Below are 14,615 nucleotides of genomic sequence, written 5' to 3' on the forward strand. Positions count from 1 at the left end.
ATGCCATTTATTTATCTGTTTTCAAAACCAACACATAAATACAAAATTTGTCATTTACAATGCCAATAGCTCTAACTTTTACAAAGGCGAAACCGTTGCATTGTAAATGCTTGTTTGAAAATAGGCACTATGATTGACTCCCTCCTAGAATAAATTGGGCCACCCTTTATGCCAGCTCAAAGTACATTTGTTATTAAGGGTGTCCAGAAGGTGGGATAGTGCATGAAGAAATCAATAGGGACCCCATCAGGGCCTGACACCTTCCCAGCCGGGCATCTCAGAATAGCCTTGGTGACATCTGGCACCTCAAAAGAATTACTAATCTGGGATTCAACAGATGAGGAACACAACCAGCAATCTAAAGATGGAGGCTGATCTAGCACTAGATTTTCTATATAGAAAATGTTTAAAAGTAGGAAACCCAATTATTTGCCGTAATGTGACATTGTATGCCTGTATTTATAGGTTCTGAAAAAAATGGGCGATATACAATTTCGCAAAAGGCTCTACAATCTCTAAAATATGCAGCTGCTGCCAGGTCTTCCCGAGTTTTGGTTCTGATTACTTCCTTTCTCATTTCTAGGGCCCAGTTATATTCCTTTCTAGTATTCCTCATAGCAATTATATTGAAAGGGATCGTGTAAGTGGCCTCTTTAAGGGTTTTAAGGGCAGCAGTACAGTCAGGGTTAAACCATGAGTGCACTGGATGTTCCTTAAGTGTCTTTGCTGTCATCAACATACGTGAAATCATACCACAGACCACTACAAAGCTATCTACGACTTTAACTGGGTCGGCTTCAACAGAAAGGCAACACATAATGTCCTCATATGTATCAATTATGACATCCTTATAAAAATGATTTGGTTCTATACTTTTACACTTCAAATGAACACCCTTGTTTGTGGGATATTGTAAATGGGACGTATTCCTGAGCTTGGGGCTAATTTGTAAAGCGAAAGAAAAGCTAACAATAATGGGATTGTGATCAGTAAATATGGAGAGGCGGATTTCACAGATGACTAGTGTTGGGCCCAAATCCACAGAGAGTAAAATAAAATCTATCATGCTACCTTTGCCTCTTCCGACAATAGTAGGTGGATTAGAGTAGCCCAGACCTTGCGTGTCTAGTGAAAAGTGTCAATTATGTGTTAAGACTATCCAGTTCAAGGTTCCCCATATGCTGTATGTAATAAATGACTAAAGTTGTCACCTTGCCCATCCGTGATTCCACAAACACGATTTCCACTATGGGGACATCTAGCAATAGTAAAATCTCCTGACCAAAAGAGAGACACATAACAGCTTTTACTATGAATGCAATCTGATAAAAGTCTTTCCAAATCATGTATAACACAACCTGGTTGAACTGAAAAATAATTAAAATAGGAATTAATTAACAAAACATTTACCAAATCAGACTGGGACAACATTTATGATCTGATAACATTGGTTAGAGACTAATTCCTTGACATTCAAATTGCTGCCAGCGACAGAGACTGAGACAGATAAACCCCCTTTCACCCTTCCAGGTGCTGATGGATGGCTGGAGTACAAAGATTGATAACCAGCTACGTGAAAGGGATTGGGAGCCCAAGTCTCTGTCTTGACAACATATAATATCAAAATTCTTGATAAAAGGTAACCAATCATCATTTTTCAATTTCTGGCGTATCCCCGCAATGTTTCTTGATAGTAGCTTATAACGGGGGGGGGGGGGTATATCTCAGCAGGCTTCTGATCCAGACTAGGTTTAAGTACATTCTGTGGGTAACTTGTAGGCTCGGGCACAATTGCGGGAAAAGTGATAACATTGGGACAACTAGGAGTCATTTACCATCAATCTCGTTCAGGACCATAGGCACATATGAATTTTTAGGGCCAGGTGTATACCAGAAAGTGTCAGCATCCCTATTGAGGAGTGGACGATGAAAAAAGCCTTAAGGAAGGGCACGTTTTTTGGCCTGCTGGCTTATTAAATAATCCAAACACCACAGCAGAGAGCACACCATGTCTGGATCTTTAAAATTAATGACTACACAGTTTCCCCTTGAGGTTTTAGGCGATGGGCCCAGCCAGCTCACTCTGTGGCCATAATGATGTTATCCACAATGTCAATCAACCACCCTGCATTTTTCTTGCACCAATGCACAGCGTTATATATGAGACTTAGGCTATCCTCTTGAACTCTTTCATCCAAGGGTGAGCCCCCCACCAAAACAATCACATAAGGGGTACATTCTGGTAGGGGAGGATAATAGGCCCATCGCCCGCCTGCCGCGGTACACATTTTATAAACAAAAATAAGGAAAACAGGTGATAAGGATCACATTAAACGTTTTCCACTCTACGCATTAACCAGGTATTGCAGTACCTCCAGGAATGGTGCACTTGCTTACCCGGGGAAAACAATGCTGTTCAAAGGAAGATGAGAAAACGAAATTAGTGCTTCACTGGCAAACTCTGTAAAGTGGCGCAAATGTGTGTGGGTGTGAATAAAACCAATCTGGTCACCTGCGACCACTCTGTCTTGCTTTATTTAGGTATTTATTTTTTGTATTTTGAACCTTTTATTCTCTCCATCCCAAGGTTACACTTTGGAACAGAAAAAGACGACATTTTCAGCTAAAGTGCTTCTTCTTTTTTGGATCCATTTCACAGGGGAACGAATGAAAGAAAGGAGAGGAAAGAGAGGGTACGAGCCCAAGTGAGGAGGAGCGAGAGAGAGACAGAAACAGAGTGAAGAAGACAGTGGCGTGGCTAGGTCTTTGCCGCCCCTGGCGGTCCCTGCGTTTGCTGCCCGCCACGACCGCAGATGAGAGTATGGAGGGGAATGCTGTTGATCCCTGAATTTGTCGCCCAGCGACAGCCGCAGGTAAGAGCGGGGGAGGTGCTGGCGATCTCTGTATTTCCCACCCCGCGACGGCTTCAGGTGAAAGCAGGTGGGAGAGGGCTGCCTCCCCTAAAACTCATGACGCCCACCCTTGCTACACCACTGGAACAAGAGGAAGAAAGAACAAGCATTGGCATAGCCAATAGGTCTCGCCTTTGGGACCTTATAAGTGTTTAGCCATGCAAAAGTTCATGTTGTTGCACCAAGGATATTGTGCTGCATAACTAAATACTTATAAGGTCCCAAAGGCGAGACCTATTGTCTATGCCAATGCTTGTTAAATATGGCCGACACGCTCCAAAGCACAACCCATAGGCCATTCTTTATTTTTGGAAGCCCACCGCACACCTGCATAGCTGCCAAGGTTCCAGTTTGCTTATGTGTGACATTTTCAAAATTTCTGTGTAATTATGAGTGACATTCAACAAAAATGAGTGATACTTTTTCACGGTCAAAAAGCAAGCAATTTAGACAAGGGAAGCAAATATCTGAAATTACACAGTCATTTTGTGATCAGACTATATATAGGTATGGCATGAAGGTCGGACATTCAACAGTGTACATTTATACAGTTATATCAGTGATTCTAAAATGTTTACGAATAATCTATTTATGATTGCAACTGTGCTCAAGGGCCCGCTTTTGTGTAATATACAATAAGAACCTTAAGATGGGCACTGCAACTTAGCTTAAGGAGTAGCCTCCCACTGACTTACAAAAATAAAGACCCAAAAATCAGAATAAAAGCTGACTTATCATAATACTGCTAGTTTATATCGATACGGAGGATCGACAACCTTATGTCAGTGAAAAATTCAAAGTATGCAAATTAATTAACAAATAGATGATGCAGAATAGAAGGCTACAGAGTTTATACTTTGACACACAAAAGTACTAGAAACTCTAGATAACGTTGAGTAACTGAAAATGAAAAAGCGGGCTATTTAACAACTAACTGAAAGGAAATATCACACATGATCTATTCAAGAGTTTCTGTTTCCAATGCACTTCAAGCACAGACTTTGAAAGTCCATATAAAATTGATACTCTGAGGCAGGGGTGGAAGCATAGGTGCAACAAGACAAACCCACATTTGTAATGTGAAAAAAAAACCTACGGCGAATGTGGTTGCAGACAGACACCGCCTTTCCCACCCTTAGGCTCTAACTTACATCCCATCCTTTCCATCTCTCCGGGTCACTGCTGCTGCTGAGGTGGTCTCAGTGACGGTGCTGGAGGCTGCAGTACTGCTAACGGACTCAGCCATGGGGAGGAGTCACATGCAGCGTCCCTGAGCACGGCAGCTTTGGGACTTCAGCATAATGAAGATACACAGCAACAAAAAAGGTGGCGCATGTGTAGTCCATCGGTTCTGCCATGGGTCAAGAATCATAAACATAAGCAAACAACAGGGACTGACGCTCCTGGCGTGGTCCATAGGAATCTAATTATTGCCAATTATTTTGTTTATTTTTAGAAATTGATTCACTGTCACTTAAGGCTGGAGCAGTATCTCAGCACTCAGCCCTGGCCAGATACCTCCTCGCCATGGTGCTATTCATCTGACTGACTGGGGAAGAACGAACGGTCGAGTGAACCCATCACTATTTCAGCCTGACTTGTAGTTCGCGCACAGGTCTTATTAGCAGGTGTTAAATGACTACACTATTCAGCTTTTTAATGAATGGAAAGTTCATTATGAGGGCATTACTAGAATGTTCTTCAGTGAACGGAACAAAATCTTTGCACACTACATGCAGCACATATTAACAAGTAAATTCACATTCTTGTAAGTCTCTAAAACTTGTTAGTCAATCTGCGTAATTCTGAAACACAATCTAGATGCCCCCAGATTGGCAAAACTCGGGACAGCCCCTATGAGTCAACAGAGTAACACAAACTTGCAAAGCCTGCCTTGGAGGCTTACGTGTTGCTGCTGAACTCGGGTCCTACCTGCCAACTCTAGACGGGGGATCTTTAAAAGTCAAGTGCTGTTGCAGGAGGGTGCACAATGCTGTAGCACACAGCTAGTTGCTGGGAGGTTGCCTCAGTGACGGACTGCCCATTAGTAGTCAGGTTCAGGAGTCTCTTTGTGCAAGGGACTAAAGTGAAACGAAAGTGCTGGGCAACCACGTGATTCACGTATGACGTCAGGACAATCGTCTATTCTCTGCAACCAAATCCTCAAAAAACTTCGGGGTGCAGAGGGGAGGGCTATATCCCTCAAACATAACCTGAAAAATCCTGACCTACTCGACCCCCAAGTGAGATACATGCCGCGCCCGGCCCGGGCTAAGTTTCCTCAGCAGAGCTGTGATAATGAATGCTACAGCTGAGCCCTGAATACGGCACAACTGGCACTACTTTCTTGACCTGGTACAAACGATAATGACTCTGAAGCGACTTCACGGGCACGGGCGCTGGCGGCTTTAATTTAAAAAGCGCCACTTTAATGTACTCTTTGCTGCCACGCCTATGGGCTACCCCACATTGGTGTAGTCTGGCTTTTGCCCTGGTGGAATCCCTCTATACTTGGAATCTGGGACCCACATTGAAGCAACGTATAAGGATTTTGCATTACCCAGGCATCCTGCTTTGGGTAATTTAACTAAGGGGCACGTGTAATCTCGCAACCGGCACTAGCGGTTTTTCCGCGGACCGTTCGTTACAACTCCGGATAGAGACAGGGAGAACAAATTAACAAAAAGGTAAGCGCAAGCTTCATCCATGAGCGTTTAAGAACATATGTATATTTCATAAGTAGCCCTACAATAGTTTCCGTATATTTTCTTCAGGGAATTTAACTACGGGCACGTAGCAGTTCCAAATCTGTACCAGTGGCTCAACCGTGGCCCTGCATTGTAACTCCCCCTCAATTTATAAGTCCGGACAAAGGCGGGAAGAATAGATTTTCAAAAGGTTAAGTGTAAGCACTACCTATGATGATTTAGAGACGTAGGTACTGACTGGGACTGACATGCAAAACAAAACAAAGAAGCATTGGCCGCGCGGCCGGGCCGCAAAATGCAATAATAAAAAAAAACGTGAGTTGTGCGCACGCGGGAGACGAAAAAAGTGGTGTGCACATCGCGCACGCTTGTGCGCGTGATAGTAACTGGTCGCCGGGAAAGTGGAACATTTCAAAACATCTACTAAATGTCTCGGCCAGTCCAGCGCATGCGCTGGATCAGGCCGAGACCTTTAAAAGAGAGGTGGGGAGCTCCCAGCAACAGAGCAGGAGACTGTCCTTGTATTCACTGGCCAAGAAGGAGAAGACAGAGTCAATTTCCTTATCTGCCAGCCCCGCCTGTCCCTGAATGACGAGAAACGGCCAAGCCTTATCTACAGGGATTGACTATTTCTGCAGTCCTGGGATGCATTTTTAAAATAAAAAAATACCTGAACGGATTCTATTATATTTAAAAAGTAGGGACATGCCGTGCCCCTCGCCCACTTCGACCACTGCTGTAACAGTCTTTAAGTATCTATTTGGCACAAAGAATGCAGATGTGGCGACTCCCCGCTGCATGGCTTTCTGGCCCCTTGACTCCTAGGCCAAAGCAGCTACAGCTCTTATGGAATGAGTAATTCTACTGTCAATGAGGACAGAGGGCAAAGATGGGGTATATCTGCAAATAGTTGATTTTGGAACCAGAAAGCGGGAGTCCTAATTCTTACTCACACTGAATAACTACTTTCTGTAAATCTGGGCAAAACCCTACATAAAAAGAGGGTATTTATGTAAATAGCAATTTTTACCATAATTATCTTGCAGTTCATAGATGTTTAGCAAACCAGCTCAATGGGGCTTGTTTGAAGTAGAATGATGAAAACCTGAGCATTTCCCTTGTAATAAAAATCGTGAACTTAGAGGTTTCGTACAGATTCCTGCATCTGAAATATTGACCCATGAGCTACCTCACCAGGTTAGCTCGACATAAACCAGTGTCTTTATCTGTCTACAGCTGGAGAAGGTGAAATCAGAGTTTCCCAGTAATATTGTTACTGTATTATGAGTGTTATAATATTTTTTTAACCCTATAATTTTGCAAAGTACCCAAAAGTTCGCCCTTTGTGCAGTTTGTGAGGTTTTCAGGTTTTGCTTCACTTTTGCCCTAGCAAAGCTTTTTCACCACATCAAAATATAAATTTAATGCTAGCAGAATCCGGCCAAGCCAGGCACAATCGCCTGAGTGCAATTCACACTACTTGCACAATTGCATCATAATGAAAAATGTATGCATATATTTTTTTGCATGTTTGCATTTTGCAAATTTTTAAGCACAAGGCTCTGTGGAAGTGAAGGCAGCAATATGGCCACTGAACCTCTGCATGAAGGCTGACGTGAAGCTGGGGTTGAATAGGCACCTCCACCAGTGGCCCATATGCAGTCATCCTGCCACATTTCAAGGATTTCTGGCTGGCTCGTAGTTTTTTTCCACTGAAAAGGCTTCTGCCTTCATGATGATAACCGCTATAGAGAAATAGACATTGGCAAGGCCAAAAGATCTCTTTGTGACCTATTGTCTTTGGAAATGGTTTTAGCCATGCAACACAGCACCCTTGAAGCTGTGCTGCATGGTTAAAGAATGAAAACACTAGCTTTTCTCTGCATCACTTTATAAGTGTCACACTCAATGTGAGTGCCTACAAAATTATGTGTCTGTTTTTTTTCTTTTTAGGCAGTGCCGAGAACTAACAAGAAACAAAAAGCACGAAAGACTTATTTCTAAGCAGATAACGGGAAGCAACACTGGGGGAAGCAACACGAAGAGTGGGAGCAACACAGGAGCTGTGGGGTGGTGCGGGAACAGCACAAGAGAGGAGAGTTGAAAGAATCGAGGGATACGTGGTAGAGGGTGGAAGGAAAATGGGGAGCACAGGTGAGGAAGCAAAATGGGGCATGGGTTGGTGCATCAAACAAGCTAAAGACGGCTATGAAGGAGCCGGGTTCCACGTTCTTGATTTACTCTGGAAACCCTCGCAGATGTCTCTTTTTGTCTGCTTGAAAGTGTGATGGGGAGGAAAAATCATTAGCCAATTATTCATTACAGTTCCAATGAACCATGACTCTGAAGAATCACAGACTCCAGATCCAAAGTTTAGTAAGCTTATTACAAAGCCAAGAACAGTTGGACATACAAGCAGCTCAAGACGAGGGTGTAAAAATACATTGGAACTAGTACAAAGCAAAATCTGCGGGTGAAATTAAGACAGTGCATCATGCATAGAATAACCAATTCCAGAATCAGGACACAAAAGGTGATGGCTCCAATATCAAGAGTCCCCTTCATTGGAGGTTCATATGTAAAAAGCATTAGTCTATCCTACACTATCACTACGTGACGTCCCTACTTAGTGTTTTCCCAAGGCAAGGTCTGACAAGGTGTAAACTGGTGAAGACTTCCTAAGAAGTCCATTCACATTGAATTGGTCAAGTAGAATAAAGCTACACAGCTCGTTCTAAGATTCTCTCTTCTTCAAGGCAAGGCAGAAGTCCCCGGACTCTGCTCCTTACTACAACCGATAAACTTGTAAAAGACGTCCCACAGCTATGCAACATCACCCCATCCACACAAGCCACCTCCTTGTAGGTAACTATCCATATGGCAGCAATGTTCCCAGGACCTGGCTCAATTACCTTGATTCCCAGGCTCTCTCCGATGAGAAAGAACACCATCCCACTTTATCAGCATCGCCGTTCAATGTATCTTCTCCTCCCTAAGCCTAAATCTTAAAACAAAGACATTATTCTAACTAACAAGGATGAATTTCTACACCCTCAACAGAAACGTGAGAAAGAGCAAGTTCTGCATACACATGAATTTTACTAGCAAATTTGAGAGCTTCAGGAAGAAATACATGTTGGGCCTACAGAATTCGACATAAGTGAACATCATTACTGGGCACATTTAAATCAATACAATACATAAGCGCACTAATCTTGGAAATTTTCGTTAGCCGCATGTACAGTTTTACAACTAAGGTTTTCATCTAGTCATATATAATTTCTACATTGTGTTCTTCATGTTTAAACAGAAATATCTCTAGCACTTCACTTTTCACATTATTACAGTACACGATCTAATGAAACAAATGTTAATGAAATCAATGCAGGCACAAACGACTCTTGATTATAATGCGCCTCTTCAATGACAGAGCAAACTGCGCTCTGTCAGTTTTTTGAAGATGTAGCAAGCACACAGGCGAGAATGAAATGTGGCATGGTGGAGAAACACACCGGCAAGATAAAGGAACACAGAGCATGGCCGGGGGAGAGGAGCACACAAGGAAGACAGATGAAAACACATGCACTCTTTCAGACTGGTTAAACAGAAAGAAAATAGTAGCATCTAAAAGGCGAGTAGTCAAAGGACATAGTAAGACATCCATGCTCTAGAAATATGCAAACACAAGAAGAGGATGGAAGGCCCACACAGCTGATGAATAAGAAGCAAGTAAATGTAATCGGCAATGACAAAGACCATTTGCAAGAAATAGGTGGGTTTTAAGTCCACTGTAAGCTAACAATATGTCTCACAACAGAGAGTGCATGCAGCGTCTAGGAGGCAAGACTTACAAAAAAGGGACCACATTCCCATCACGCTAAGTCAGCATTATGGACCTTTCAGCACTTTTCCTTCTGAAAATATAACCCTTAAATGAGCCAGTAAGAGATTTCTGTGAAGTATATCTTCTGCAGCAGAACCATTTTTGTGTTAAATAAGGACATATGACTTACATTCTCGCATTATAACTAGGGGCGTAGCTTCAAGGAAGGTGTTTGGGGTCTGACACTCCCTATATAAATGCATTTTTGGCATGGGAGTTGGGTCTGTGGGCCCTGAGTCGGGCCTGCTATGTCTGTGTCAGTTTTTCTCATTGTGCGCCTAAAATAAAAGACAACACTGTGACCTTAGATGTAAAACAGGGGAGAGAGAGAGAGAGATAGAGAGAGAGTGAGAGAGAGACATTTGGTGGCTGAATTTCAAAATGTGAAACCAGATAACCTGCAATCAATACCTGCTTCTCTGCTTGTCCAATTTTGGCAAACATTTTATTTCACAGCACCTCCTGTTCCTTTATTATCACACAAGAGCACTTTTTAACACTTGAGTTCCGAATGTGTGCTGTAGAGACACCTCTTATGCTTGATTTAATGGACTTTAATGTTGCTCCAGCTAGAATAAGAATCTTGACCTCATTTAGGATTTACATGACTACTGACTTGGCTCTTAGTTCACTAATAGCATTGTCGTGGGGGGTGGGAGCCATTCATTTTTCTAAGTTCAGGTTTAAAAACTATCACTTTTTCTAAATGTGTGTCTGTGAAGTGATTTATTCTAAGGTGAAACATTTCCGTACGTTAAAGAAATGCACTTTAAAAAAAAATAATTTTGAAGAAACTGTATTATATTTCACATTATGTTGTTGCACGGTAAGCATGCCAAACTGTTTCGTGGCTTGGCTCGTGTATGGATTCTTAGAGCCAATCTAGACCCTTGGATCGCCTCTGCTCGCACAATTTATCTGCTGGAACGCCCACCCCTATCTGAAACCTAAACCCTCATTATGATAGCGGGCGGTCAGACCACCGCCTGCTTTAGCGGTGGTCAGCAGACCACCTGGCAAGCAGGCGGCAGTTGACCACAGCATTACAATGCAACCGCAGGGCTGTCAGTCGCCAAGTACTCCTTTTCACTGCAGCTTGTACTGTGGCCCAGGAAATGGCACACAAACCACAGTGAAAAGGAGCACTTCCTGCACGTCCATGGACCATGTGCCATGCATTGTGTGGAACATGGAACATGGTGCATGAGGCACTATATGGGCCCCCATAGCCACTTTACAGTGGCCCACAATGGACGGGCCCTGTAGAGGGACCCCAAATTCCATTTCTGACAGCCTTTTCATGGCACTGTTCCTGCCATGAAAAGGCTGTTGGAAAAGGATATCGTAATCCTACGGTGGTGCCTGCCTCGGCACCACCAACATTCGGGAGGACGAATCCGATCGCCGCCCCGCCGGGATCAAGGATCCTTGCGGAGGTTGCGGTTTTCCCCCCGACCGCTGTGGGGCCAACAGCCGTCGTGTCTGTGGTGATCCGCTCGCCATTATAATCAGCCCCTTAAGGCTTAGTACAGGGGGCCGTCAGTCACTTGATTAAATGATTTGTAAAAGGCAAGGATTGGAAACATGAAACCCTGCCTACATGCAATGATTTGCCAACTGTACCATCAAGGCTTCTCGTATAGGAGATGAAGAAGGGTGTGTACAGTGAAAATACATTTAAAATAAGTGATCCCATGGCAGGGACTTCAGGCCATTGTGTTGTACATGACCAAAGTCATGAGTTCTCAGGTAGAGCTTCAATGCCCAGGTGGGATGGGCATTGGTGAAGCATTGTGAGGGTGTTAGGGTGTGACACCCCCCAAATGCATTCTTGGCTTGGTAGTTGGGTCTGGGGGCCCTGAATCGGGTTTGCTATGTCTGTGTCAGCTTTTCTCATCATTCTCGTTTTGTTTACAGCTTTTAACTTCTTCATTTTTTGGAGAGGAAACATAAATGTATCTAGTGACTGAAACAAACAATATAGTAGATCTACACCCACAGAAGTACTCTTTGAATGTGTGTAAATGTACTACTTTTTGGAATTCACAAACATTGGCAGTAGTAGGCTTGGAAAGCTGCACCTTTCGTAAATTTTCAGGCATAATACCGCTAATCACACAAAAGGTGATAGGATGAATGCTTGCAAATAGTCTCAATAGTGGCAATATCACAGGGTAGCATTTCAGTACCAACATTTTTGGCCACTGTGCCACAGTAAACATCCTTTACACCGACTGTATTACAACGCATGTCATTAACCTGCATGTTTTACTCTGCAGCAACATTTACAACGCAGGGCTTTACACCGCAAGCTATTACAACACATTCCCCATTACAATGCCCCGGTGGAGTTAGAATAGTTATTTGCGTTGTAATGGACATCTCGGAATCTAGGTGGATGCCCCTAGATTCCGAGCAGGACTTTTGGCCGTAGCAAATTGGCTGAGAACCAATTGCTTACAACTGAACGCCAAAAAAACTGAAGTTATGGTGTTGGGGAAACATGCAAAGCTCTGGGGAGATCAGTGGTGGCCGCCGGAACTGGGCGTCACTCCTGTTCCTGTCTCCGAGGTAAAGAATCTAGGAATTTGGATGGACTCGGCCCTTTCTTTCTCGAGTCATACGAAGAAGGTCGCAGCTACCTGCTATGGTATTTTGCGTGGCCTTAGACCTGTCCTCAAGTTTTTCGATTCTTCCACCCGGCAGCTCGTGGTTCAAGCCACGGTTCTATCTCGGCTGGACTACGGCAGTGTGCTGCTGTTGGGAATTAATCAGGCCGAAGCATCTAGACTTCAAAGGGTACAGAATGCTGCGTGGCGGGCCATTGTTGGCCTTCCCAAACATTGTTCAGTGTCCAGTACGATTTCTGCTCTACATTGGCTGCCGGTTAGGCAAAGAATTAAGTTCAAGTCGCTATGCCTGGCCTTTAAAATTCTGAAGCTTTCTTCGCCGCCGGCACTTGCGAACTTGCTCACTCCCTATATTCCGTTGAGGTCCTTGAGATCGGAGGCTCTCCATCTTGCGCTCTGCCCCCGTTTTAAACTCAGTAGGATGGGTGGCCGATCTTACCGAGTACTTGCCGCTGGTTTGTGGAATGCTCTCCCGGTGCACATTCGTGCGTTGAATAATCTCACTGTTTTTAGACGTATGATCAAAACTTTCTTATTTTCTGTACCCGCCTAGGGTCTTTTTTCTTGTTCTGTGTTATGTTTCAGTACCTGTTCTAGCGCCAGGACGCCCCTTCGCTGGGGCAGCTGTGCGCGATATAAAAATTAATAACATAACATAACATAACATAACAATGCGTTGTAATGACTTGCGGTGTAAAGCCCTGCGTTGGAAAGTTGCAGCAGAGTAAAAAATGCGGGGTGATGGCATGCACTGTAAATGCGTGCGGAATAAAGTGTCATATTCCTGTGCCACTCTAGACAGAGGCCCTCCTAATGCAAATCAGTACTGACCCTGTTCCTTATGGAAACAGTCAATCCCAACCCTTGGTCATCTCACCCCTCCACCCCTCCACCCTGCAACCCATTGAGTTTTTTAGTTGAGAAATTTGAGATTCACTCCCCCCACACCTCAATCTCTCTGACTAAGCCACGCCCCTGATTATCACTTTGTGCTGATTTCAAAAACAAAAGTACTTTGCAAACTATGGTTCTTCAAAAAGGTTCATGAAGACAAAAACACATTGCAAATTAGCTCAGGCTTAATTATTAGAAGGTAATATTGTACTGTATTGCATTGTCATTTAATTTATATAATGCTTACGACTCCTGAAAAGGCGCTGAAGCTTTGTACGCCAGGCAGCACACTGCTCCAGAACCCAAGGTTAGTAGTAAATACAAACATTTAGAGAATTATGTAAAGTGCCTGGGGCATATTTATTACCATTAGACACAACGGGGAAATAAATAAATAAGGACTTCCATAATTCCCCTAAGCCCGTTCTCTGTACTTTTAAATGTTTCCTACCTCTTGAAACCCTGCCCTTTCCTGGGACAACCCCAGAAAACATTTCCAGCTGTATGCAAAGCAGGCCGGGAGCTGTGCCAAGCTGCACTCTGTGCCCAGGCCGCCCTCGGGCTGTTTACTCTTGGCAGCCGCGGAAAAGTACAGTAATACTTTGTTCAGTGACATCTGAAAGTGAGGCCGCCTTCCCTCCTGTTGTGGCCCTGTTTACAGCTACGGTTTCTAGGGCCTTCTCGAGTGCAGAGAGTAAAGAACACCACGAGCCGAGAGGCGCACGGATTTTCCTCTCACCATAAAAAATACCCAGTAGCTTGAAGTAATCCAAAGAAAATATTTCCGTGCAAAGCATGTGGGCTGCCCTGAAAAGCTATTTAAAGGGTCTTGTTAAATGCCAGATAGGATTTTCACCACTGAAATACGTGACACTGAATCAACGAGTGTCCATGTATTCACATCGCGCTAAACAAAAATGTCAAAGCGGCAAAAACAACAAAACCACACAAAATTCCACAAGATGTTTAACCTCGTGTTTACGTAGGTTTAGGAAATCAGTTGTTTGTAAGTGTAATACCAACCCATACATTGTGACTTGCATGTTTTGTGCCTGACTCACAGGGTAAAGCACGTGACTATTCACAAAGCCAGAACGGATGCACTTTCTCCAGTGGTGTAACTCATAATTATGGGGGCCCCTGCAGAAATTGCTCAAAGGGGTCTCCTAAACCATTACCCCCCCCCCCCACCCCCCTTGCACTGCTGGGGCCTGCTCGGTAAAGTACTGTGGATGGATGGATGGATGGGTTTTTATATAGCGCAATATCACCGCCAGGTCTCAAAGCGCTTTGCATTGGGAACCCGTCCTGGTTTTTCCCTGTGAGATAGCCCCTACTGGGTATCCACAAGGTGAAAGCCAGGCATCCCGCCGCGGGGGGCCGTAGTGGAGATTAAGCAAGCTATTGCCCAGAGTTGCAGAGTGTGAACCTGTGATTCGAGTAGGCACCGAAGCGAGAATTACCGAGTCCGTGGACATTTTGGGCTCAAGACCTTGCCGCGTCGGGAATTGAACCCTGGTCCAGGGTCTGATCTCAGCGTCCGGGTCTGCCTCCTCTAACCAGTGAGCCACACTTCCCAGCATTGCAC

The 14,615-nt window shown here is 44.1% G+C and overlaps 1 long non-coding RNA gene across 11 annotated transcripts in view; it reads left to right on the top strand.

Annotated features, from left to right (window-relative positions):
• Window positions 1-14,615, top strand: part of LOC144785443 (uncharacterized) — a 226,397-nt gene that overhangs the window by 99,874 nt on the left and 111,908 nt on the right. For 7 of the 11 annotated variants that reach the window (XR_013601890.1, XR_013601889.1, XR_013601892.1 and 4 more), the window contains 2 exons: window positions 1,531-1,639; window positions 2,660-2,873. This is a non-coding gene — a long non-coding RNA (uncharacterized LOC144785443). The remainder of the gene's footprint in view (window positions 1-1,530; window positions 1,640-2,659; window positions 2,874-14,615) is intronic. The other 4 variants (XR_013601894.1, XR_013601897.1, XR_013601891.1 and 1 more) reach the window with 1 other exon arrangement.

Source organism: Lissotriton helveticus, chromosome 10 (assembly GCF_964261635.1).
Source record: "Lissotriton helveticus chromosome 10, aLisHel1.1, whole genome shotgun sequence".
Taxonomy (NCBI): domain Eukaryota; kingdom Metazoa; phylum Chordata; class Amphibia; order Caudata; family Salamandridae; genus Lissotriton; species Lissotriton helveticus.